The sequence below is a fragment of the Narcine bancroftii genome, chromosome 1 (assembly GCF_036971445.1).
Source record: "Narcine bancroftii isolate sNarBan1 chromosome 1, sNarBan1.hap1, whole genome shotgun sequence".
Lineage (NCBI taxonomy): Eukaryota > Metazoa > Chordata > Chondrichthyes > Torpediniformes > Narcinidae > Narcine > Narcine bancroftii.
The window spans coordinates 59,264,480-59,288,886 of record NC_091469.1 but is presented as its reverse complement, the minus strand read 5'-3'; the positions used below and the strand labels follow the sequence as shown (position 1 = coordinate 59,288,886).

Sequence of the window (24,407 nt, the reverse complement as noted above, 5' to 3'; positions counted from 1 at the left end):
ATTTTTTGCACCACTGACCACTGACTCATGATTGATTGTCTCTGCTGTTTTAACATAGCCAAGAGCAATTCTGGTGTTCAAGTGTGTATAGCTGTTGTTGATCTTGGTAATCTTTCAAGATTCACTTAATGATTTTTTCAACTATTCGTAATCTTTTTACTCTTTTGTTTGATATATCCACTTGTTATGTTTTGTTGTGTTTATTCTGCAATTTATATGGACTTCTAGTTTTGGATTGCACTGGTAAATTCACTAGTATCGTACTCCCAAAGTGTAATCACCATGAGTGATGCCTCAAGTTGAGAAATCAACTTGACATTGTGGCTCTAACTTCAATCCATGTCCTCTTTAAGCAACTTCTCAACTCCCAATCATTATACGATTCCCCCTGGATTCAGTAAAAAAAAAACAATTTTTTAGCAATCCCACTGCATAAAAATACATGCAATAACATATTGGGAAGAACAAACAAAATCTCCAGCATTTTCCACGTTTTACTCAGATATCCATCTGCGGTTGATTCATTGGAGAACCTCTGACAACATCCCCCTTGTAGATCAGCTGAGATTTCCACACCTGTATATTGGAGGGCAGATTTCAAGAATGAGTTGGAAGTCAGATGTCAGACATCAAAACTGAATTCCGTGGTTGGATTCAACACAGGATCTGGGATTAAACACCGCCATACAAAAAAATGGGTTAGATAAACAGTCATCTTTGAAAACCCATCACCATACATCAGATGGGGTCCATGTCATTAACTGAAAAGGCAAGCAGAAAGAGATAGAAAAATGTATAATGGAGAATAAGGTAATGGCAAAGGTATTAAACAATTACTTTATGGAAGAAAAATTTGACAGGAACACCAGAGAACCAGGCACTAAGTGAGAAATAAAAACCAATGCACAGAAGTAGAAGTTAAAAAAATATACTGGAAAAGTTGGTGAGATTAAAACCAAAGGTTTCCAAGGACCAAATGATTTACATTCCACTGTTATAAAACATGGTTATATGTTGAATCTGCTGCTTATCATCTTTCAGATTCTATACATTGTTCTTGTTCCTGTTTTCTTTCTGTTGATTGGACAGTAGCAAATGTGACTCCTCTAATTTAGAAAGGATTGAGAGGGAAAACAGGACACTACCAACCTGGTCAGTGGTAGGAAAAGTGTTAGAAACTATAATGAAAAATGTAATATCAGAAAATCTTGAAAAGAATAGGATTAAGCAGTTCCAAGTAGATTTACAAAGGTAATACAACATTTGACTAATATAAAAACATTCATACCACAGATATAAAAGGACCTAAAAACAATCCACTGCTATTCATAGGCCTCCAATTAGAGAGGCAATCATCTCCTAGCTCTCTCTAGCTTCTCCCACAATGTCAATACTTAATTCAATTTACTACCTTATCTTAGATATCAAGTGATTGAACCTCCCATGCGAGATTTTGTCAAAGGCCTTACTAATGTTCATATAGATAATATCTACTTTCAACTTTCTGATAACCTCCTCAAAAAGCTCTATGAGATTGGTTAGACCATGCACAAAACCATGTTAACTATCCCTAATCATCCACAGTCTATCCAGGTTGTTATACATCTAGTCTCTTCAGATACCTTCCAATGTCAGGTTCATTTGCCTATAATTATCTGGATTATTCTTGGAGCCTCCAATCCTCTGGCACCTCAACTGTTGCTGAGAATGTTTTAAATGCCTCTACTTGGGCCACTACAATTTCTGCATGAGCCTCCCTCAAGGTTGAGGGGCTATTTTGTCAAACGCCAGGGATTTATCCATCTTTATTTGTCTCAAGCACCTCCTTCTCTCTCATCTGTTTAGCATTCATGACCTCACTTTTGTTTTTGCCTCACTTCTCTAGACTCTGTGTCCATCCCCCCTCCAACACAGCAAAAAAAAATTTTAAATCTCCACCATCTCTTTTGGCACCATGCATAGATGACCACTCTTGGATTCAATCAGATAAATTTTGTCCCTTGCTATCTCTTTGCCTTATCTGACCCACCTCATGTCTTTCTTTAGCCCTCCTTATTTCCTTGTGTTTTCTTGCATTAAAATTAACAGTACAAATAACAATTATTTATTCAACATTTATTATAACATTTATTTTTCAAAAAACATTAGCAGTCAGAGGAATAGGTGGCTAAGACTTCAGGAAGAATGTGGAGCTGATTTGGGCTTCCATTACGTCAGAACTTGTTTAAAGGTAATGAGAGAGAGCGATTGTAAGACAGATTTATGTTCCACCAGACAGCCACTAAGATTTTTAGTCAGTTTATTTAAGTTCTAATGTCAAAATATTGAAACGATGATAATATAGTTTCAATTGGTAACAAATCTGCTTATACTTTCAACCCCAAATATTAAAAGCAATAATTAATAGATACTGAGCTACACACAGAATTAAGGCAGGAAGGTTAATCAAAAAAGATTTGTTGACAATCCTAGGACCACTTCTGACAGTTTTTTTTTCCATAATTTCTTTTGAATTTTATTTACTCTGCTGCTCCAAATTTCTCACAAACTTTTATGGGAATTGATGTGAGTCATCTTCATTTCCCACGACAACCATCAGTGCTACTGGTGGGTTTCCCTGCAGGAAACTCCCTCTACAGTCTTTGTGTGGTAACCCATTCTGTGCCAGAAGTGAATTGTTTACACTTGCTGATGCTTCACCCTTGGTTTATCTCTAAGCTTTGGAAAGGGCTGATGTCTGCAATAGTTTCTGTTCCCATGATGGATGTGCTGGCATCTGTAACTGAACCCTGCTCGCCATTATATTTCAAGGAAATGTTCCATCAAACAATGCTGTATGTTCAGTGAAAGTGGACAATATCGTGTATTCCAGTAAAATTTAAGAATGAGTATTCTGTGGCTGGCAAAGGTTGCACTAAATATATCTGCAGACATGATTGGGAGATGACAGTTCAGGTCCCAAGTTATTAATAATCGCATTGAGAGCAACCACCAGCGTATCATAACTGATAAGCAGCACTTTGGAACAAGTGAATTGCTATCAATTCAAATCAGTGCTGCCATCTCCTGGTTGTACAAACATGGTTCAGTGAATGACAATGGCAAAAGAGTTCAATAAAAATGTTGGAGTGATGACATGATTTTGCTTGACACAGATCTTCATTGAGATTGGCTTAGAATTGGGTGGCATAACAACATAAAGTTCTTGGAAAAGGGTGACAACTTTGTGTGGGAAGACAAATTTTATGAATGTGTTCATTTTTCTTTCCTGTTGATTTCACTGTTTAGGTGTGATAGAATTGGGGTTGTGTGGCATTACTTGTCAAAGAAGATATTACAGCGGTAATGAGGCATGATAGATTGGAAGGCTCATCAAGGGAGGCGGTGTAGGTGGAATTAAAAAATAAGAGATGTGAGGTTACGATTATAGGGGTGTATTATAGACCACCAAATGGGGAGACGGAACAAGAAGAGCAAATGTGTAGGGAAATAGCTGAGATGTGCAGTAAGCACAGGGTGGTGTTAGTTGGGGATTTTAATTTTCCTAACATAGATTGGGAGATGAAGTCAGTGAGTGAGTGGGCTGAATGGTTTAAAATTTGTAAAATGTGTGCATGATAACTTTTTGCATCAATATTTGAGGTACCCACTAGAGAGGGAGCAGTATTAGATCTGTTGTTGGGGAATGAAATAGGGCAGGTGATGGAGGTGCGTGTTGGGGAGCATTTCGGATCCAGTGATCATAGGACTTAGTTTCAGCTTAATTATGGAAAGGGATAGGTCTGGTCTGAAGATGAAGGTCTTTGAGTGAGGGAAAGCCAGATTTGAGGAGATGAGAAGGGATTTGCAGGGAGTAGTTTGGGATCATCTTTTTTTTTTCTGGAAAGGACATTGAGGAGAATTGGGGAGCGTTTAAAGGTGAGATTTTGAGAGTGCAAAATCTTTATGTTCCTGTCAGGACAAAAGGCAAGGCAAAATGTTCAAGGGTGCCATGGTTTTCTAGACAGATTAGGAAGATGGTTCGGGATAAGAGGGAGGCCTACGTTAAATACAAGAGGCCACCAATCAGGATTGATGAGATGTATGAACGATACATAGATTGTAGGAAAAATTTTAAGAGGGAAATTAGAAAGGCAAAAAGAAGGTATGAGGGGGCTATAGCAAATAGCATGAAGGCAAATCCGAAGGGTTTTTACAAATATTTGAATAATAAAAGGAAAGTTAAGGATAGAATAGGTCCACTGGAAAATCAGAGCAGAGGAATGTGTGAGGAACCATATGAGATGGGGGAGATATTGAATACATTCTTTTCATCAGTGTTCATGAAGGAAAGAGATATTGAATTGTGTGAGATAAGTGAGGCAAAAGGGTTAGTTATGGAAAAGATAGGGATTAGTAAAGAGGGGATTTTAGAATTTCTGGGGTGTATAAAGGTAGATAAGTCTCCTGATCCTGATGGGATTTTTCCCAGGACCTTAAGAGGAAATAGCGGAGGCTCTGACAGTGATTTTTTCAATGGTCACTGGAGGAGGGTGTGGTGCTGCAGGATTGGCGGGTTGCAAATGTGGTTCCACTGTTTAAAAAGGGCACAAGGTATAGGCCAAGCCACTGTTGGCCAGTAATTTTGACATCGGTGGTGGGGAAACTAATGGAAGGAATTCTTAGGGATAATATATATAAATATTTGGATAGGCAGGGATTGATCAGGAGCACCCAACATGGGGAGGGGAAAGTCATGCTTGACAAATCTTGTTGAATTTTTTGAAGAGGTGACCAGAAAGATTGATGAAGGTAGAACAGTTGATGTGGTCTATTTGCATTTTAGTAAGGCTTTTGACAAGGTTCCACATGGAAGGTCAGTGAAGAAGGTTTGATCTCTTGTGATTAATATAGAGATAGTCAGATGGGTTCAGAGGTGGCTGGAAGATAGGCACCAGGGAGTCATGGTGGACAGTTGTCTGTCAGGATGGAGGTTGGTGACAAGCGGTGTTCCTCAGGGATCGGCATTGGGTCCTTTGTTGTTTATCATTTATATTAATGATTTGGATGACAGGGTTGAAAAAAGGGTGAGTAAATATGCAGATGATACAAAAATATAGGGAGTTGTGGATAGTGAAGAGGGTTTTCATGGAATACAGAAGGATTTGGACTGTTTGAAAAAGTGGGCTGAAAGGTGGCAGATGGAGCTTAATGTAGATAAGTGTGAGGTGGTTCATTTAGGAAAAATAACCAAAATAGGACGTATGCAGTGAAGGGGAGGGCATTGAGGAATGCGGAGGAACAGAGAGATCTTGGAATAATGGTTCAGTGTTCCTTAATGGTAGATTCCCATTTAGATGTAGGGTGGTGAAGAAGGCTTTTGGTATGCTGGCCTTTATAAATCATAGCATAGAATATAGGAGCTGGGAGATAATGTTGTGACTGTTTAAAGCTTTGGTGAGGCCAAATTTGGAATATTATGTGAAGTTCTGGTTTCCAAATTATAGGAAAGATAAAAATAAGATAGAGAGGGTGCAAAGAAGGTTTACAAAAATGTTGCATGGATTGCAGTATCTTGAATACGGAGAAAGAATGAGTAGATTGGGACTTTATTCATTGGAATGTAGATGGCTGAGAGGGGATTTGATAGAGGTATTTAAAATTATGAAGGGAATAGATAGAGTAGATGTGAATAGGCTCTTTCCCGTGAGGGTAGGGGAGATTGATAGAAGGGGTCATAAGTTAAGGGTTAGGGGGAAAAACTTTAGGAGTAATATAAGAGGATGCTTCTTCACTCAGAGACTGGTGGCTGAGTGGAATGATCTACCGGAAGAAGTAGTTGCGGCAGGGTCAATTCTGTCATTTAAGAGGAGGCTAGATGAGTACATGGATGATAGGGGGTTGGAGGGTTATGGGCATGGGAGTGGATAGGTGGAACTAGTGGAGTTTCACGTAAATTAGTGCGGACGAGAAGGGCCGATATGGCCCGTTTCTGTACTGTAAATTGTTATATGGTTATATGAAGCCAATGGCTTTGTGAGAATTCCAGGAATCTCAATCCCTTCCTTTGACAGCACTGCTCCAGCCATATATTTATCCTAACCATCCTACTATTTCTACTCTCACTGGTATGTGGCATTGGTAGGCAATTCTAAGATTACTATCTTTGAGGTCTGACTTTATAATTTAGCTCCTAACTCCTCATCCTGTTTATTTACTTATATTGTTGCCACCTAAATTCAATGCAGCAACTGGCTGTTCACCTTCCGCTTTCCAAATATCCTGCAAGGACTAATTAATCCAAGAACTAATCTAAATTGTTTTGTCCTTAATTTCATTGCCATACTAACTATTCCAGTGGGTAGTAGATGTGAGTGGGCCAGGAACGCATTGCACTCCTTAAGTGTAACTAATCAATTGACCTCAATCACACACATCTTGTATTCACTTTTTATCCAAAAATATCCCTTAAATTATTAGAGACTAACTTATTTTCAGAACGATTCCTATTTAAATGATTGCAGCAGGCTCCTGTGGAAGATCAAATTAAGTGGAGTTAATTGTCATCTGATTGTACAAGCTGATGAAACAGTGTTCTCCAGTCCTCGGTGCAAAGCACACTAACACACAACAGACAAACAATATATATGCAGGACAAGTATTAATCTATACCAATAAATAAATAAATAAATATTGCTTAATGAATAAGAGAATCTTGAATGGTTAGTGTGAGCAGTTCCTTTGGTCATTCAGCAGTCTCACTGCCCTTGGGAGAAGTTGTTCTTCATCCTGGTGGTACGGGCTCTGATACTTCTGTATCTCTTTCCCACATGATCAGCTGAAAGATGTTGTGTGAAAGGTGGAAGGGGTCTTCAATGATTTTGCCCGCCCTCTTCAGACAACAATCCCAGTAGATCAAATTGATGAGGGGGAGGGAGACTCCATTGATGCTCTCTCTGCTCTCCTATGGTCCTGTGGATTCACTTCTGATCCATTTCTCTGCAGCAACTGTACCATACTGTGATGCAGCCGGCCAGGATGGTCTGTCTCCTACAGAATGCTGACATAATGGTGGCCAGTAGCCTTGACCACTTCAGTCTTCTCAGGAAGATTCATGGGAAGAACACCTCCTCATAAAACCCAAGTTGAACCACAAGAAGAGTGATAATTTATGAGCCTCCTGAGACTCTATTTACATCAGATTACACTGGACATGAAGATTTTGCTTCTTGAACAGTTTTGGGTGTATTTTATGGATCTTGGGCTACTGATCATGAATATCACCTTAACATTTTCCAACACATACTGCTCTTTTAGATATAACCTATTTTTGTGATTTCCTGTCATATTTTGAGTCTACTAGTAGAGTGGTCTTCATAATGTTTGGGACAGACACTTTTTTTTCCTTTATTTGCCCCTGTGCTCCGCAGTTGTAAATTTGTAATTAAACAATTCACATGTGATTAAAGTGCACATTCTAGATTTTATTCAAGGTATTTTATGTAGATTTTAGTTTGAAATTACAACACTTTTTATATAGTCCCCTCATGTAAGTGCATTATAATATTTGGGACATAGTAAAGGTATGTATATTAAAGTCAGCATGCTTAGTACTTTGAAGTAAAAGCTGTAATGGATAAATATTGGGAGGAATTTGGTAAGATTACAATGGGTTACATACATACACACATTTTAAAACAGATCTTATTTGAAAGACTGAAGAATTCATATTCAGGAACATTGCAGAAACTTTGGAGACTTTTATGCACATTTTACAAGTAGGTGCTAATTGAAATGATGTTATGAAATGAATAGACCATTGTTTGGAATTGGAGACAGGCTGGATGGTTGGATAACTACAAGGCTTCTGACCTTTCTTCAAAATGCTCACAGAAGGGCCACTCCTGGGTATTGTTTACCTAAGACAACAGCTTGACCAAGAGAGGAGAACTCCTGTGTTTTGCTGAAGAAGGTGGGGTTTTTTGCAAGTGAGAGAGAGAGTGGCAGTTGGTAGTTGGAAAGAGAGAGAGAGTGAAGACAAGTTCAACAAGCTCTCTCAGCTCATGACACTCAAAGCAATGAAACAGTGAAAGCCAGGAAGCTTGATGAAACAGAAAGTTCCAGAGCAGTGGATGGCTGGAAGTGCTATCTGACTGACGTTTCTCTTGGAATAAGCAGAACAGAACAGAACTCTGTGCTAGCCTGAAAGAAAGAGGTTACTTTCTGGAGAACCCTGATAGGGCAAGTTTCACCAGCAAGACAGTGAGGTGACTAATGGTGGTACCTCAGTTGTGGAAATCCTGGAACAACAAATTTCTCTCTGCAAACCCTACAAGAACCTTCCTGAGCAGTAAACATTTACCTTTTGAGCACCAAAGCCTGGTGAACTTTATACATGTTAAATTCTGTACACAGTAAAAGAATTGCCTGCATCCAGTGAACTTGGAAGAAGGAGAAGTGAGATTGAATTTACACACACATTATGTATATGTGTGCTTAGAATTAGAAGGGGGTTAATTTGGGTTAGTTAAGTATAGAGATAAGTTAAAGTTTGATTCTGTTTTCATGTTTAAAGATAATTAAAAACAACTTTTGTTTAAGTAACTACTTGTCTTGGTGAATGTCTATTGCTGCTGGGTTTTGGGGTCCTTTGGCCTCATAACAAAAAACACTGAAATTCTGGAGGGACAGTCAGTCTTTCAGCATCCATCGGAGACAAAGACAATGAATAAGCAGAATGAGGGGAAAAAAAACTGGAAATCTCAGGCTGGGGAAGGTGTCCAGACCAACAGAAAGGTGTTAATTGGATATGTTTAGTATTTTGTTGCATATCCCTATAGACATCACCAGGTGCTGCATATCTCACCTGATGATGCTCTGTCGGGCCTCTACTGCAGGCATCTTAAGATCCTGCTTGTTTTGGAAGCATGTCACCTTAAACTTTTTCTTCAGCATATGGTAGGCTTGCTCAATTGAATTTAGATCAGGTGACTGACTTGGCCATTTAAGAATTTTTCACTCTTTAGCTTTGAAAAACTCCTTTGATGCTTTAGCAGTATGTTTGGCATCATTGTCTTGCTTTAGCATGGTGAGTTTAAAGCCATTTGCTCATACTTTATCAGATAAGATGTATCCATGCATCTCAGAATTCATTTTGCTACTTCCATCAGCAGTTATATCATCAATGAAGATAAGTGCGCCAGTATTTGTGGCAGCCATATATGCCCAGCCCATCACACCCCACCACCATGTTTCACAGAGGAGATTGTATGCTATGGATATTGGGCCTTCACACTTTGCTCTTTCAGTCACTCTGATACAGTTTAATCTTGGTTTCATCTGTCCACAGGACCCTTTTTCCAGATTTCTGCAGACTCTTTTAAATACTTCTTGGCAAAATGCAATCTGGCTATTCTGTTTCTGTGGCCAACTAGTGGATTGCATCTTGTATCCTAGCCTCTGTATTTCTGTTCATGAAGTCTTCTGCAAACAGTAGCCATTGACACATCCACGCCTGCCTCCTGAAGAGTGATTCTGATCTTACAGACAGCCGTTTGAGGATTTTTCTTCATTATAAAGAGAATTCTTCTGTCATCGGCAGTGGTTTGAGCTCACCTGTGCGCTCTTTCTTCTTGATGATGATCCAAATTTTAGATTTTGGTAATCCAAAGGTTTGGGCAACATCTATTAATGTTTTATTGTGGGGTTTTTTCAGCCCCATAATGGCTTCTTTGACTTCCATTGGCATCATGTTGCAAAATGGCAACTATAGACTCCAAAGGTGATAAAAAGCTTAGAAGCAAGGCCAGCTCTGTTTTTTCCCTGCACCAAATGAAGCAATTAAACATACTGCATGCTGCAAAATAAAGTTGAATTCTGGAAAATTAATGAGCAGCTTATATTATGATTGAGGAAGAAGTTGGTCATGATTGAGGAATTTGGGAAATGGTAGGTGAAAATGACTTGCATTCTGTGAATGTAATTTAAAGCACTTCTGCACCTCCTACAGTTTTCTACATCCAGTTCAGAGTTTTGCACAAACTTACATGAGGTAAAAAAAGAAAATCTGCAGATGCTAGGGTCTTGAGCAGTCAACAAAAGTGCTGGAAAATATCAGCAGGTCATGCACCATCCAAAGCAACTAAAATGTAGTCAATGGTTTCAGCTTGAGCCTTTCCTGTGGAGCACAGCCACTATTTTACTTCCTTTCTATGCTTCATAACTGCTGAGTTCTCCACCATGTTTGTCTCCTAAACAAACCTACATTGCCAGCTGTCATCAACAAGCAGACTCTTCTTCAATGATATGGTAAAGTTGTGTGAGACATTGGTGAGGCCAAATTTGGAGGACTGTGTGCAGTTTTGGTCACCCAACTACAGGAAAGATATCAATAAGATAGAAAGAGTGTCGGGAAGATTTACTAGGATGTTGCCCAGATTTAAGGAACTGAGTTGCAGGGAAAGGTTAAACCAGTGGTTCCCAAACTTTTTCGGGCAGCCGCCCCCTTGGCCTCCAGGCCGCATCCTGCGACCGCCCCCCCCCCCATAAAATGACACTGGGAGGGAGGGGGTAGTGGTAGGGCTGAGCTGGGTTGAGGGGGGTTGTTGGCGGTGCTGAGCAGGGTGGGCAGGGGTTAATAGTGGCATTGAGCGGGGTGGGGGTGTTAGTGGCTGTGCTGAGTGAGGGGAGTAGTGGCGGTGCTGAGGGGGGGGTGGTGACAGCACTGAGAGAGGGTGGTGGTGGCACTGAAAAGGGGATGATTGTTGCATTCCAGGGAGGGTGGAGGGGGTATAGTGACGCCAGTACAACATGGTGGCCACTAAGACCAGCTCTCATAAGAACACCTTGTTGCTATTTATTTTACTCATGACTGCCACCCCAAGTCTGGCCAGAAAATTACTGCCCTGGCTTCTTCATTAAACTTTGCAGCAAACTGAATAATAAAAATACTGAATGTTTAGAACACCCCCTTTTCCCTCACCGCCCCCTTGGATCTTTCCACTTTCCACATGGGGGCAGCAGCACCCATTCTGGGAATAACTAGGTTAAAAAAATTAGGATGTTATTCCCTGGGGTGTAGAAGAATGAGGGGAGATTTGATAGAGATATTTAAAATTATGAGGGGTATAGATAGAGTAAATGTAGGTAGGTAGATGGATAGATAGATAGATTAGATAGATTAGATAGATTAGACAGATAGATAGATAGATAGATAGATAGATAGATAGATAGATAGATTGATAGATAGATAGATAGATACATGCATTTACAGTTTCCCTAGTTGTTATTATATGTGGTGCGGCAGCGCACATTTCTCTGAGCAAACTGGCCACGCTTGTCCCGCCATGCTGGCAGGGCAGCTGCAGAAGATGGTGCAGTCGGGGCTTGCTCTTGCCTCGTGGCTTAGGCCACAGCTTGCACCCTGGGCAACGTGATGATGTCACCGCTGAGCGGGATGGGAACTCCTGTTGCCCTTAAAGGGGCGCACGTGAAATTCAAATAAATAGTTCATTTGAAACCCCCATCAAGTTCAGTGGTGTGTTTCTGTGTTGTCGCAGCCCTACATTGGCAAAATTACTGTTTTAATTTTGGACAGTAAAGATAACCTTATGTGCTGATGCTTCTTTAATTTATAAGATTCTCATGCATTTAGATATTATTTCTCTTTGAAGCTGGATTCAAATTTTCAGAGAAATCTGGAAATATATAATATCGGATTCATTTTTGGAGTGAAACATAGCATAATAGTCTGCAGGTACTGTAATTGTAGTAAAAATTGTAGTCCCGCATCGGACTTGTCAGTCACCAACGAGCCTGCAGCAGGCGTGGACATACCCCTCCAAAAATCTTTGTCCGCGAAGCCAAGCCAAAGAAAGGAGAAGAGTAAAGACACAAAAATGCTAGAGGAATTCAGCAAGTTCCGCATCCATAGGAGGTAAAGATATGTTAGCAAAATTTCAGGCCTGAGCCCTTCTTCAATGTATGAGCAAAAAGTAGGGAGGCACCTGATTTAAAAGGTTGGAGAGAAGGGAAAAGAGGACAAGGGGAGGAGCAAGTCCAACAAGCAAAAGGTGATAATTGATCATGGGTAGGAGAAAAGGAGAGGAAAGGTGAGAATTGATTGGAGGAGGGGTGGTTCTGTGAATGCCGAGTTGGAGGGAAGGAAACTGAAAAGAAGAGAGAGATAGAGCCAAAGGAAAGGTGTGTGGTGATGCACCACCATCCTACTGTAGGGATCGACCTGTGTACCTGCAGGAAGAACACTGGAGGACAAGTCAACACCTGGCTGGCTGTCAATCAGCCAACCTGAATGGACCGAGCCCCACCCGGTTGACTACCATCCAGCGGGATATAAGCCACATCCGGCCCCTCGAGGTCAATCACATGGAGCCAGCACAGCTAACTACAGCTAACTGCAGCAGGGACTTTAAGTGAATAAAGCCTGTTTATCAGTCTTTAAGTCTTGTGTCTGTTTTCTGTATGACAGCGCACCAAAAGAAGAAATAGGAATAGGGAAAGGAGAGAGACAGTGGGAGAGTTGTGTGTGGGGGGCAGGGAGGATCAAGGAAACCAGAGAAGTTATTGTCAATGCCATCCAGTGGGAATATACACAAATCGAATATGAGGTGGTGTTCTTCCATTTTGCAAGTAGTCTCAGTCTGGCAGTGCATGAGACCATGGGCAGACATGTCAGCAAGGGAATGGAATGGGGAATTGAAATGGGTGATAACTAGGAGATCCATGCTATTGTGGCAGACAGAGCTGAGGTGCACAGCATAGTGATCTCCCAGTCTGCGCCCAGTCTCTCTGGTGTAGAGCAGACCACAACGGAAGAATGTAGATTCACAAGTGAAGAGTTACTTCATTTGGAACAACTGTTTGGGGCCCCAAATGATTGTGAGGAGAGAAGTTGGGTGCAAGTGTACAATTCCTGAAATCATAGGGATAGGTACCAAGAAGGTGATAGGTGGGAAGAGAGGAATGGACATGGAAGCCATGGAGGGACTGGACCTTGCTGAAGGTGGAGAGGGGTGGAGAAGGGAAGATGTGTCTGGTGTGAGATCACATAATAGGTGGTGGAAATGATGGAGGATGATATGTTGGATGCGGAGGCTGATAGGGTAGTAGATGAGAACAGGAATGAATTCTGTCCTTGATGTGTGTGGGAGCGGAGCTGCCCAGGGCTGATGTGCGGATATTGAATGATATGTGGGTCAGAGTGGAGTTGATGCTAGCCAAATGGAAGCTACGTTTTTTTGAAGAAGGAGGACATCTCGTATGATCTTACATGGAAGATTTCATCCCGGGCAGCAGATACAACAGTGACAGAAGAATTGCAAGAAAGGAATGGAATCCTTACAGAGGGCAGGTGTGAAGAATTGTAGTCAAGGTAGCTGTGAGTGTTGGTGGGTTTGTAGAAAATATCTGTCGAGAGTTTGTCTCCAAAAATGGAGACAGAGAGATCAAGAAATGGAGGAATTTTGATAGAGATCGACCAAGTGAATTTAAGGTCTGGGTGGAACTTGACAGCAAAAGGGTTAAAGTCCACATCATTGAAGTGGAGGAAGAGTTGAGGAGCCATGCCGTATTGGCTTGTAGCATGGATTGCTCCACAAATCCAAAAAATTGACAGGAATATCTGGGGCCCCTGTGGGCGCCCATGGCGACCTCTGACTTGGAGAAAGTGGGATGTGAAAGGCGTAGACGTGGGTACCTGCATAAGGGTGAGGACAAGTTCTGCTAGCTGAAGAATAGTGGTGGTGTAGGGGGACTGGTTGGATCTGTTGAGGGTAACATACATTTTTGCACACTTTGGTTTTGAAATTCATTTGCAATTATGCACTCTACTCCATTTCCTAAATTTGTTCCATTGAAATCACTCTCATTTATGAGATGAATTTCTAGGAAACATTATTCATACAAAAATACCCTTGTTATATTCTGCTGTCATTTTCAGAAGCCAATATTCAAAGAGCACTTTTTATCTACAAATAAATAACCATGTTTATTTGCAACCATACTATAATTCACCACAGCTGGTTTTTTTTTCTTTCCTTTAGATTTTCAAGAGGAAATTAAATGCATAAAGACAGAGGCAAAGTTTATTTGCGATGTTGCACTGAGAAAGTAGAATTCTTTCTTTCGTCTGTTGATAATGAATACAATAATTGTAAATGTGTCCTCTAAGATATAGCAAAGTAATTCATAACTTTATAGTGTGACCTCCCATGATGAACGTAGTAAAACATTTGTCAGGGGCTTTGTGTTGCAGAAATCCTATCAGTTAAGGAGCTACAAATCAAAAGCAATTAAGTGACAGTCTTAAAATGAAGCTATATGCTTTCATTGGGTGCCTATGTGCCTCAGACTAATTAAAGTTATTGATTTTACAATAATTACTTTTCCATCAGGATTGGATACTTAATCAGCTTCCACAAAAATAACTGTTACTGAGTTGGACTGATGCTCCCTTCACTTTTCTTCTCCTTTTTGGAAGTTGCTCAATTCCACAATCTTCGATGATCTTCAATCATTTTTGGATGCAACAAAATGTTCCTACGATCAATGTTATTTGCATAAAATATTTCAATAGACTCTGTCGTACTTTACCAGAGACATCCTTTCGCAAGTCTTCTCATGAATAATAAAACAAGTATACAGGGCAAGTTTGCACACAATATTTTTCTTCATTTGATCCTCATTATCTTTTGATAACAAATGATTTTCAAAATTTATTATATAAAAAGTTGGTTTTGCAAAATAGTTTAAGATTTGAATTGAAAATTACTAGTGCACTTCTTTAATATTAGCACATCTTAATGTGATACATGAGGAAATATTTATCTGGCAATTTTAGGAATTTTTCAAACATGTCAATATATGGCATCATGGAAATAGCTTTCTCTTGCTTGATTCTCCACATTATAATTTCAAGTTTATTCTCATCTGCCGTACATTTTCAACCAGACGAAATGGCATTTATCCGGACCACAATGCACATATATACACACATAACATTCAACACATAATAATCACATATATACATAAAATTATAATATAAAATAAATATGCATAAAAATTCTGGAATAATTTACTCAGTTTCATTTATGTGACCAAATGTGACAGAATGCTATTCGTTAATCTTACTGCCTACAGGAAGAAATTATTTCTCAGTCTCGCAGTCCTGATTTTGAAAGTTAAAACACAATGAAATGCAGTGATGGGATCACATAATAGGGGATGGAAATGGAGGATGAGGGTATGTTGGATACAGAATCCTGTCCTTGTTGCATGTGGGGGAAGAAGAGGCCAGGGCACATGTATGAATAATGGAGGACATGCAGGTGAAGGCCGAGTTGTGGTGGTAGAGGGAAAGCCATGTTGTTTGAAGAAGGAGGACATCTTCAATAATTTGGCATAGAAATCCTCATACTGGGAGCAGATGTGGCAGAGTCGGAGGAATTAAGAGAAGGGAATGGAATCCTAACAAAGCCAGGGTATGAAGAGGTGTAGTCAAGGTCATTGTGGGAGTTTCTGGGTTTGTAGAAGATGTCTGTCGATTATGTTGTTATAGTATATTTAACGAGAGCAGAAATATCTTTAAGTAAGTTGAATGAGAGATTAAAAGAATATGGGTTAGTATTCAGTTACAAAGTTAACATTGATAAAAGTGAAATAATGCCTATGTGGATATGGATTACTCTCAATGTAAAAGATTGACAAACTTTAAATGGCAAAAAGAAGCAAATAAATATTTAGGAATTAAAATTAGTAGAAATATAAGTAATTAGTTTAAGCTAAATTATTTGCCATTGTTAAAAAACTGAAAGAGGATTTGAAAAGATGGAAAGATTTATCGACAATGTTAAAAGGACAAGTATTAAAATGAATATTTTTCCAAGAATACAATATTTATTTCACCATTATCCATTCAAGTACCAGAATTTTTCTTTTGAAATTTGAATAAAATAATAAGTGAATTTCTTTGGAGAGGTAAGATGTCAAGAATTGATTTAGAAAAATTAAATGTGGAAATTTGATCAGGTGGACTAAGACTACAAAATTTTAAGAATTATTTTAAAGCAGCTCAATTGAGGTTTTTGTCCTCTTGTTATCAATGGGATGAAAAACCAGCTTGGATTCAAATAAAAATGAATAAAATTGGTGAAACTTTTCCGGAGTTAATTTTGTATAAATGGAATAGCAAGTTGTTTAAAGGAACTAAAGATTTTTCCGTATTGAAACATATACTAAAAATATTAAATAGAATTCATATTGAGAGAGGAATTTAAAATTATCAATGACCAAAAATGTTGTTAAAACAAAATCAACTTTTTCATTTTACTTTGAATAATTCTTTATTTGATAATTGGTGTAGTAAAGGTTTACAGAGAATAAATGACTGTTTTTTAGGATCTTTTTTCTTAACTTTTGATCAATTAAAAGATAAATATAATATACAAAAATCATACAATTTTTGCATATTATCAATTAAAAATGTATTTGAAAAATAGACTGTGAATAGATTTGAGACTCCCTAAACAAAGTCAATTTGAAGATATAATAACAGATACATTTGTTGTTAAGAAATGTATTACTAATATGTATATATATATATATAAAATTACAAAAAAAAATTAAATACATCAAAAATGTGATGGGAGAAAGATTTAAACATGCAAATTCAGGAGGAGATTTGGTCAAAATTATGTTATGAAAGTGTTGCGAGTACAGTAAATGTTAGATACCTCTGAATAGATTCTTGAATAGAGTTACACCAATTACAAGTCAAAAAGAATGCTAAAATATGAACGTTTCTTAAACAAATTTCAAATTCATATTCATATTATAAAATAAATACCCTGACAATAAATGGAAGATGTTTATATTATTCAGAGCTCTAAAAATTCTGACCCTGAAATGTACAATAAGATGCCAGATTATTAATATTCCATGACAAAGCTATATCTTCTCTCTGATCAGGTAATCCAATATCAACTATTAGATCAACAACTTTCATGATTCATTTGTGCCTTTTCCATTGAGTTTAATGGGAATTGAAAAATGTTAGAGTCACTGTTGGCAACTGCCCAAACAAGCAATGCCAGTTAAAGCAGCAAGGTCTGCCCTTCATCTGCAATCCGCATCCACTAATTATCATAATTAACTGTAACATGAAGTGGTGTTTTAATCACAACAGATGTTCAAATTGTACACCTGACTTTAAAGGGATTTTGATCTCATTGTAGACAATGTGTTTTAAAGCTAAAAACAAACAACCTTAAATTAATTCATGTTGAAATTTAAAGTAGGATTGGCATAACATCACTACATAAACTGAAATCTAAGTGGTCAATTGATCCCTCTGTCTATTTTGTATTTTGATTTTTTTTATCCTTTTAGCTTGATTGCTGTGGATATGCAGTATGCTTAGCATGTGAAAATATCTCTTCTGGTACACAGTAAAGGAGAAACTGGATGAATTTTACATTAATAAAATTCTACAAAAGCAGTGGCAACATTTTTTTGCTAATGTTCTTGTTTTTTATTCTGTCTCTTGAAATTTCATTCAGGTTCTGACGTTTGTCAGATAGTTCCAGTCTGCATGAAGTTCAAACATTTTATCTGAAAGAAAGCATCGATCAGAATTTCTATATCACATGGCATGCTGTTCACATAAATGTGATTTTCTCATTTCAGAGATATTTAAAGTATCACAAAGCCTACTGTGTAATAGCCATCTTATTTCTGCAGTGCACAACCACAAGCAAATCAAAAGAATCAATCAATCGATGTGTGTGAAGAATAGCCTAATTGTCCCATGCATATCTCCTGCGTAGAGGAAAATTGGGACTGCATAAGCAGTAGAAGTCTGGATCTGAAGCAATCCTTTGGGTGAATTAAATGTTAGCGATCCCATCAGAATAAAATAACTAGCTCCTGAGCATGTGTCGCAAAAACTCTTCATGACCTGAAATGTTTATTTTGTTTCTCTCCTGTTGACTTTTTCCAGGAGTTTTCTACAATAGAACTTTTTTTTGGTATCAGGGGAAAAATAAAATTAAAGATGACTGACTATTGGCTTGCCTAATCACTACAGCTGTTAAATTCTGTGCCACGTGAACTTATACACAGAAATTCAACATTCGCCAGTTTTCAAAAATATTGAATTTTCCAACCAACCTGCCTTAGCTTACATTTTTCATTGTTCCACTTTCTCAAATGTTCACTTAGCTCATTTATATTGCCGCACAAGAGACTTATCAGTAAGTTACAGGAAAGTGGAGTCCGGGGAAGTATATTGGCCTGGATTGAAAATTGGTTGTCTGACAGGAGGCAGAGAGTCGGGAAAGTGGGAGTTTTTCAGGTTGGCAGAGAGTGGTAAGTGGGGTGCCGCAGGAGTCAGTGTTAGGCCCACAACTGTTCATCATTTACATTGATGACTTGGAGGAGGGGACAAAATGTGGTGTAGCCAAGTTTGCGGATGACACCAAATTGAGTGGAAGAGCAAATTGTAATGAGGATGTGGAGAGTCTGCAGAGGGATATAGTTAAGCTGGATGAGTGGGCAAACGTCTGGCAGATGGAATACAATGTTAGTAAGTGTGAGGTTATCCACTTTGGCAAGAAAAATAAAAGAGCTGAATATTATTTAAAAGGTGAAAAACTACAGCATGCTGTTGTGGAGAGGGACTTGGGAGTGCTTGTGCATGAATCGCAAAAAGTTAGGTTGCAGATGCAGCAAGTTATTAAGAAGGCAAATGGAATGTTGGCCTTCATCGCTAGAGGAATTGAATTCAGGAGTAGGGAGGTAATGTTGCAACTGTATAAGGTACTGGTGAGACCGCACCTGGAGTACTGTGTCCAGTTCTGGTCTCCATATTTGAGGAAGGATATACTGGCTTTGGAGACGGTCCAGAGGAGGTTTACTAGGTTGATCCCTGGGATGAAGGGGTTGACTTATGATGAAAGATTAAATCGTCTAGGATTGTATTCACTCGAGTTCAGAAGAATGAGAGGAGATCTTATAGAAACATATAGGATTATGAAGGGTATGGATAGGATAGATGTAGGAAGGTTTTTTGAGCTGGCCGGGGAAACTAAAACGAGAGGACACAGTCTCAAGATTCGAGGGAGTAGATTTCGGACAGAGATGAGGAAAAATAGTTTTTCCCAGAGAATAGTGAATGTTTGGAATTCTCTAACCAGGGAAGTGGTTGAGGCTGCCTCATTAAACATATTTAAAATTCAGTTAGATAAATTTTTACATGATAGAGGAATTAGGGGATATGGGGAGAAGGCAGGTAGGTGGAGTTAGGTCATAAATTAGATCAGCCATGATCGTATTGAATGGCGGAGCAGGCTCGATGGGCAATTTTTGGCCTACTCCTGTTCCTACTTCCTATGTTCCTATTTGCATTGCAGCTCCATAAAAGTCTGGTTAGACTTGGAGCATTGTGTTCAGTTTTGGTCACCTTATTACAGGAAGAATGTAGATGCAGAGGAGATTTACCAGGGTGTTGCCTGGATTGGAGAACATGTCTTCTGATGCAAGGTTGACAGAGCTGGAGCTTTTCTCTTTGGAGTGACTATGAGAGATGACCTAATAGAGGTATTTAAGATTTGAAAGGCTTAGATAGAGTGCAAAACCTACACCTTTTGCCTGGAGTGACCATAGCATACACCAAAGGACATCTGGTTAAGATGTGGAGGAATGTTTAGGGAAGATGTCACAGGTAAACCTTTTACTCAGAATGTAGTGGGTGCCTGGAGTACATTGCCCGGGGGAGGTGGTGGAGACTGTATAATTCTCCTGAAACCTATCCTTCATTCTCACAGCAATACTATTTTCTTCCAGAGAAGTACCTATTGAAGTCTTATGCTTACATCAGTGAGGCGATGATGAAGTGTTGTAGGATTCGCGGGGACACTCTCGGTTGTGTGTTGGAATTTTGCTCATTTCTCTCAAGCTCAAACCGTCATTTGCAAACAAGCAGCAGAATAATCCTGAAGGAACCATCACGAGATGTATTGGCTCGAGGGGTGTAAGAGTGATCGGCTCAGTGATATTTGTTATTGCCCCATGAACTAATCGATTTGCTGAGCTATTAAGAAGGCGATGAAGAGGCTGCTTGTATAGACTAGCCTGTGTATGGACGTAAAATCATCCTTCAAACCCCCTTCCCTGGAAAATCATTGCTGATTCAAATGTTACTCCTCTCCATTTTTATGTCAATCCATCAAAATCACATGTGACAAGTCATATTGACAATGCTGCTTACTGGTTAAATAATTTGCGCAGAAGCTACGAGGTACCACAATGCTCCACTTTCATGTTATCAGCGGATGAATGTGATGGTGTAGGGTATATTAAAATATATTTCTATGAAAGTGTAAGTAATACTATCAGTGTTATATTATATAATGGCTGTTTGGGTTGGGGGATGGGTGGGAAGTATGAAAGCTTAAAGGGGTGGTAACAAAAATTATTATAACCTTTCATCAATGATGTAATCACTGAATATACAGTTCAATTAAAGTTATCTGAGAAAGCTAGCATCATTTTGTTAAGAATAAGTTCAACTGTTTTGAAGAGGTAATAAATGAGGTTGGCAAGGTTGGGTGAGTAAAAATGTTTATCAATGTTGACTCAAAATAAAAATAATTGAGATTCCACACAAATCAAAACTTGCAAAAAAAAAGGAATTTAATTGGATGAGTTACATTCTAATTATCTCTCTCTCTCTCTCTCTCTCTCTCTCTCTCTCCCCCCCTAAGGGAAAACAATTTATCTGCCTGCTGCCTGACGGACTTAAAGCGCACGCGCACCCCCTCACTCCATCAATCCGAAAAAAAGACAATAGCACACCGTTTGTTACGCTGCCATCCCGTGCTTAGACTAGACCACAGCAAACTTTCTCCAAGTGGCAAGAAAGCCGGGCCTGAAGGACCTATGTCCTCAAGTCACCAACACCCCACATAACTTTGTATCCATTCATAAAATGCGCAAGGCTACTGGCTGCATTCGCAATGTTTTATCGCTTTGAGTTCATCTCTCTCCTCTGAATTTAGCTTCCCCTGGCATTTTGTGTCCTATTTGTTCTCTCTTTTAAACTGCTAGATGTTTTAATATTTGAGTTTTTTTTTAATTTAAGGCCAGGGAGGGGGGCCATTACAGCATGTGCGACAGGCCCCGCACTTGTTTAATCCAGCCCTGGCCACATGATCTGCACAAATCTAGTCTTCTACTGATTCGGCAGTCTCTCATTTGCTCTATGCATGAGACAAGCTACTCATTGATTCTCTATTGATTCTTTTGATTTGCCTGGTTGATATGCTGTGCAGAAATTAGATAGGTATTACACAAATAAAGTCTTTTTTTACCATCATGTCCTTGATTACCTAGGAAAATTTAGCTTTTGATGCATTCCTTTCCACTTAAGAAAATTTGCCCACTTTGTATCCCAAATCATCATTTCAGAAGGTCATTCGATTACTTCCTCTGTGATTTTTGTTTTGATTACAGGACACTTGGCTCAGATTTGTTTTCAAACATTTTCTATTTTCAAGTTTCAACTTTAAGCTTATTGTCACATTTTCTTATAGAGTGAGAAGGGTTTGCTTTTGTGCCAGCTCTAACGTGCATACAGCAGTACAAAATAAAACAGCAAGAGCACAATTACAGGGTGTAGTGTCACAGTGAAAGATCAGTTGGTAAATACAGTAGCAAACATAAAATGAGATCACCGTCGGAAGGGTCATTCAGGAGCCAGATGGCTGCAGGGTAGAATGTGCTGGATGTCATATACATTGTACAATGTACATAGGCACCAAAATTCTTACTTGCTGCAGCTGAACGGGTGCTTGTTGAAAAAATATAATTTTAAATTGAATAGAATGAATATTAATAAACATGAGCCTTCTACTCAACAGGAAGTGAGAGTGTGGCTCAAGTGGAACGGGTTCTACAGGATGTTGGCTGCACTTCCGAGGCAGCAGGAAATGTAGATGGAGTTGATGGAAGGGAGGGAGGTCTGTGTGATGTTCTGACCTGCATCCACTACCTTCTGCAATTTCTTCCCAACTTGGGTGGAGCAGTTCCCGTACCACGCTCTGACGCATCCACATAGGATGCTTTCAATGGTGCTCCTGTAAAAGTTGTTAATGGTTGTGGTAATGTGCCTCTTTCATGGAGTTATCTTTCCTCCAGTTATTTATTTATATACTGCTTTGATCTTTGTTCTAAATCAGAACATATTAAAACAATAATGATTAATATATGTTCCCATTAAAACTGCTTCATTCACCTAAAATTAGATCCAATGCTGGTCTCATCCTCAAACACCTGATTTCAAAAAAAATATTTCCCTTTTTGCCTTGCTACAGCAACATGTCCAGTCTGCATTAGGGCCATTGAAATCTCTCATTACATTTCATTTCCTTGTCAGTTTTCTCTTGCTTCTGGAATTCCTCAGTGGATTTGTTCAATAAACTCCTGAGTACTTTTTTTGGTGAATTAAGTAATGTAAAGATCCTTTCTTCTTCCCTATCTTTAAGTGAATAGATTCTATCTTTGGCCCCTCAGTTAGATGATCCTTCACCAGTGCAAAGTTATAGCTTTCTTTAATACTACCATTTTCATGCTATTTTCTTTAAATTTCCTGTAAGTTTTTTACATAGTATTAAGACTTAAATCCCCCACTTCTACGAAACAGGACTCTTTTTCTTTCAGTCAGGACTCTTTTCACTTCCTCTGTCTTAACCCCTTTCATATTCATTGTGTTGTTTGATTGGACTTGAATTAAATTTTCTGACACTTCTAAGTCCCACATCTGGAATTCTGGATCTTCATTCTGGTTGGTTCTATTGTTATTTGTCATTGTGCCGATCCAGGGATGCTTGTAAGTGGTTTTGCTTGACGGGGATGCAAACTTGCAAATGGACCAGCACAAGTTATTCACCATCGACCACAAAATACAGCCCATATGTATGATGTATAAAATTTGAATTCTCCACTATCCCAATACTTATTTATCTTTTGATCCCTAGGTTATTTTCCTTACTCATCCCAGCTTTTGATTTTGTTTTCTCTCTTTGCAATTTATTTCCTCCATTTGACTTTTCCTTTCTTTATTATTATTCCTCTCTACTGTCTATTGTCTGATAGGATGCTAAGATGGAACAGCAAATTATAAGTGGCTTCCTATATATCTCATGTTTATGTCTTTAGACACATCAACCTATATCTAACATTGGAAAATGGACCAAGATGCTTCAAAAGAGCAGAGAAGGTAAAAAAAAACACCAAGCAAAGTAAGGGATAAGTTTGATTAAAGAAGGAATGCTTGAATGTGGAAAGGTTTAAAGGTTTAGGTAGGCAGTTCTCAAGCTTAAGAGTTATGTATCAATCTTACAGCGTGCATCCATAGCAAACTGGATTGTGTCTTAGGTCGACAGCTCTGTTGCATGAAGAGATTAAATAACATGGGTCCATATTCTCTGTAAATTAGAGAAATCTAATTAAAATATATACCATGGTTAGAGGGTTGACAATAAATGTTGAGAAGAAACTACTTTCAAGGTCTAAAAGTTGGGATCAGCTATTTATAATCAAGATGAGGAGAAAGTTTTCACTCAAAAAAATTATAAATATTTTGAATCTTCCATCCCAGAACTCTATGGGTGATTAATCATTGGAAAATATCAAAGCAGAGATTTTTGGTCCCTCAAAAGACTAATGGAATTGTAATCAATGTGGAATTGCATCTTTGATATTGTTTGCTGAAGCAATCAATAGACAATTTAACCAATTCCTGCACCAATATTTTGGAATACAGTTCGATGATTGCTGTAATGCTCTACTGTCATAGAGAAAGACAAAGCTTTGATAGATTTCAACTCAAAGTGAGATTACATCTCCCATAAACAAAGTTCATTATGAATGAATTTGTGTATTTTTATTCTCTGCTGCATAATCATTTCAATGAAAGTTTAAAAATCAGATCCTGAATATAATAAATTAACTCCTAGTGACTCTAAAGTACTTTTATTAGGGACACATAAAATGCTCATTTACACCCTGAAATTGCAGAAGCCAAATAAAAATACATCATACATGCAGGATCATTACTTGATTTTTTAAATTCTCTAAATTGCTTTAAAGAGCAAACCAACATTCATTTATGAATCTTCCATGAAAATTAGTTTAGCCTGATATTGACTTTGAAATTGTGAAATCTCAATAAGTGTTTTCAATATCCATAGAGTCATTGTGGACTATTTTAGCTGATGACATATTATTGAGCTTCTCTGTGCACTCTGTGTTTTGAAATACAAAAACCAAACAAACCACAAGTATGTCATGAGATTGTCTTTTTTTTTCTTTTAAATCAAATAACTTGTCAAGTTGCAGACAATCGTAAGTTGTTT

At 38.5% G+C, this 24,407-nt stretch overlaps 1 long non-coding RNA gene across 1 annotated transcript in view; it reads left to right on the top strand.

The window, feature by feature from the left end:
- Positions 1 to 24,407, top strand: part of LOC138736967 (uncharacterized) — a 56,823-nt gene that overhangs the window by 5,886 nt on the left and 26,530 nt on the right. Inside the window, exon 2 of the long non-coding RNA XR_011340699.1 lies at positions 23,209 to 23,269. This is a non-coding gene — a long non-coding RNA (uncharacterized lncRNA). The remainder of the gene's footprint in view (positions 1 to 23,208; positions 23,270 to 24,407) is intronic.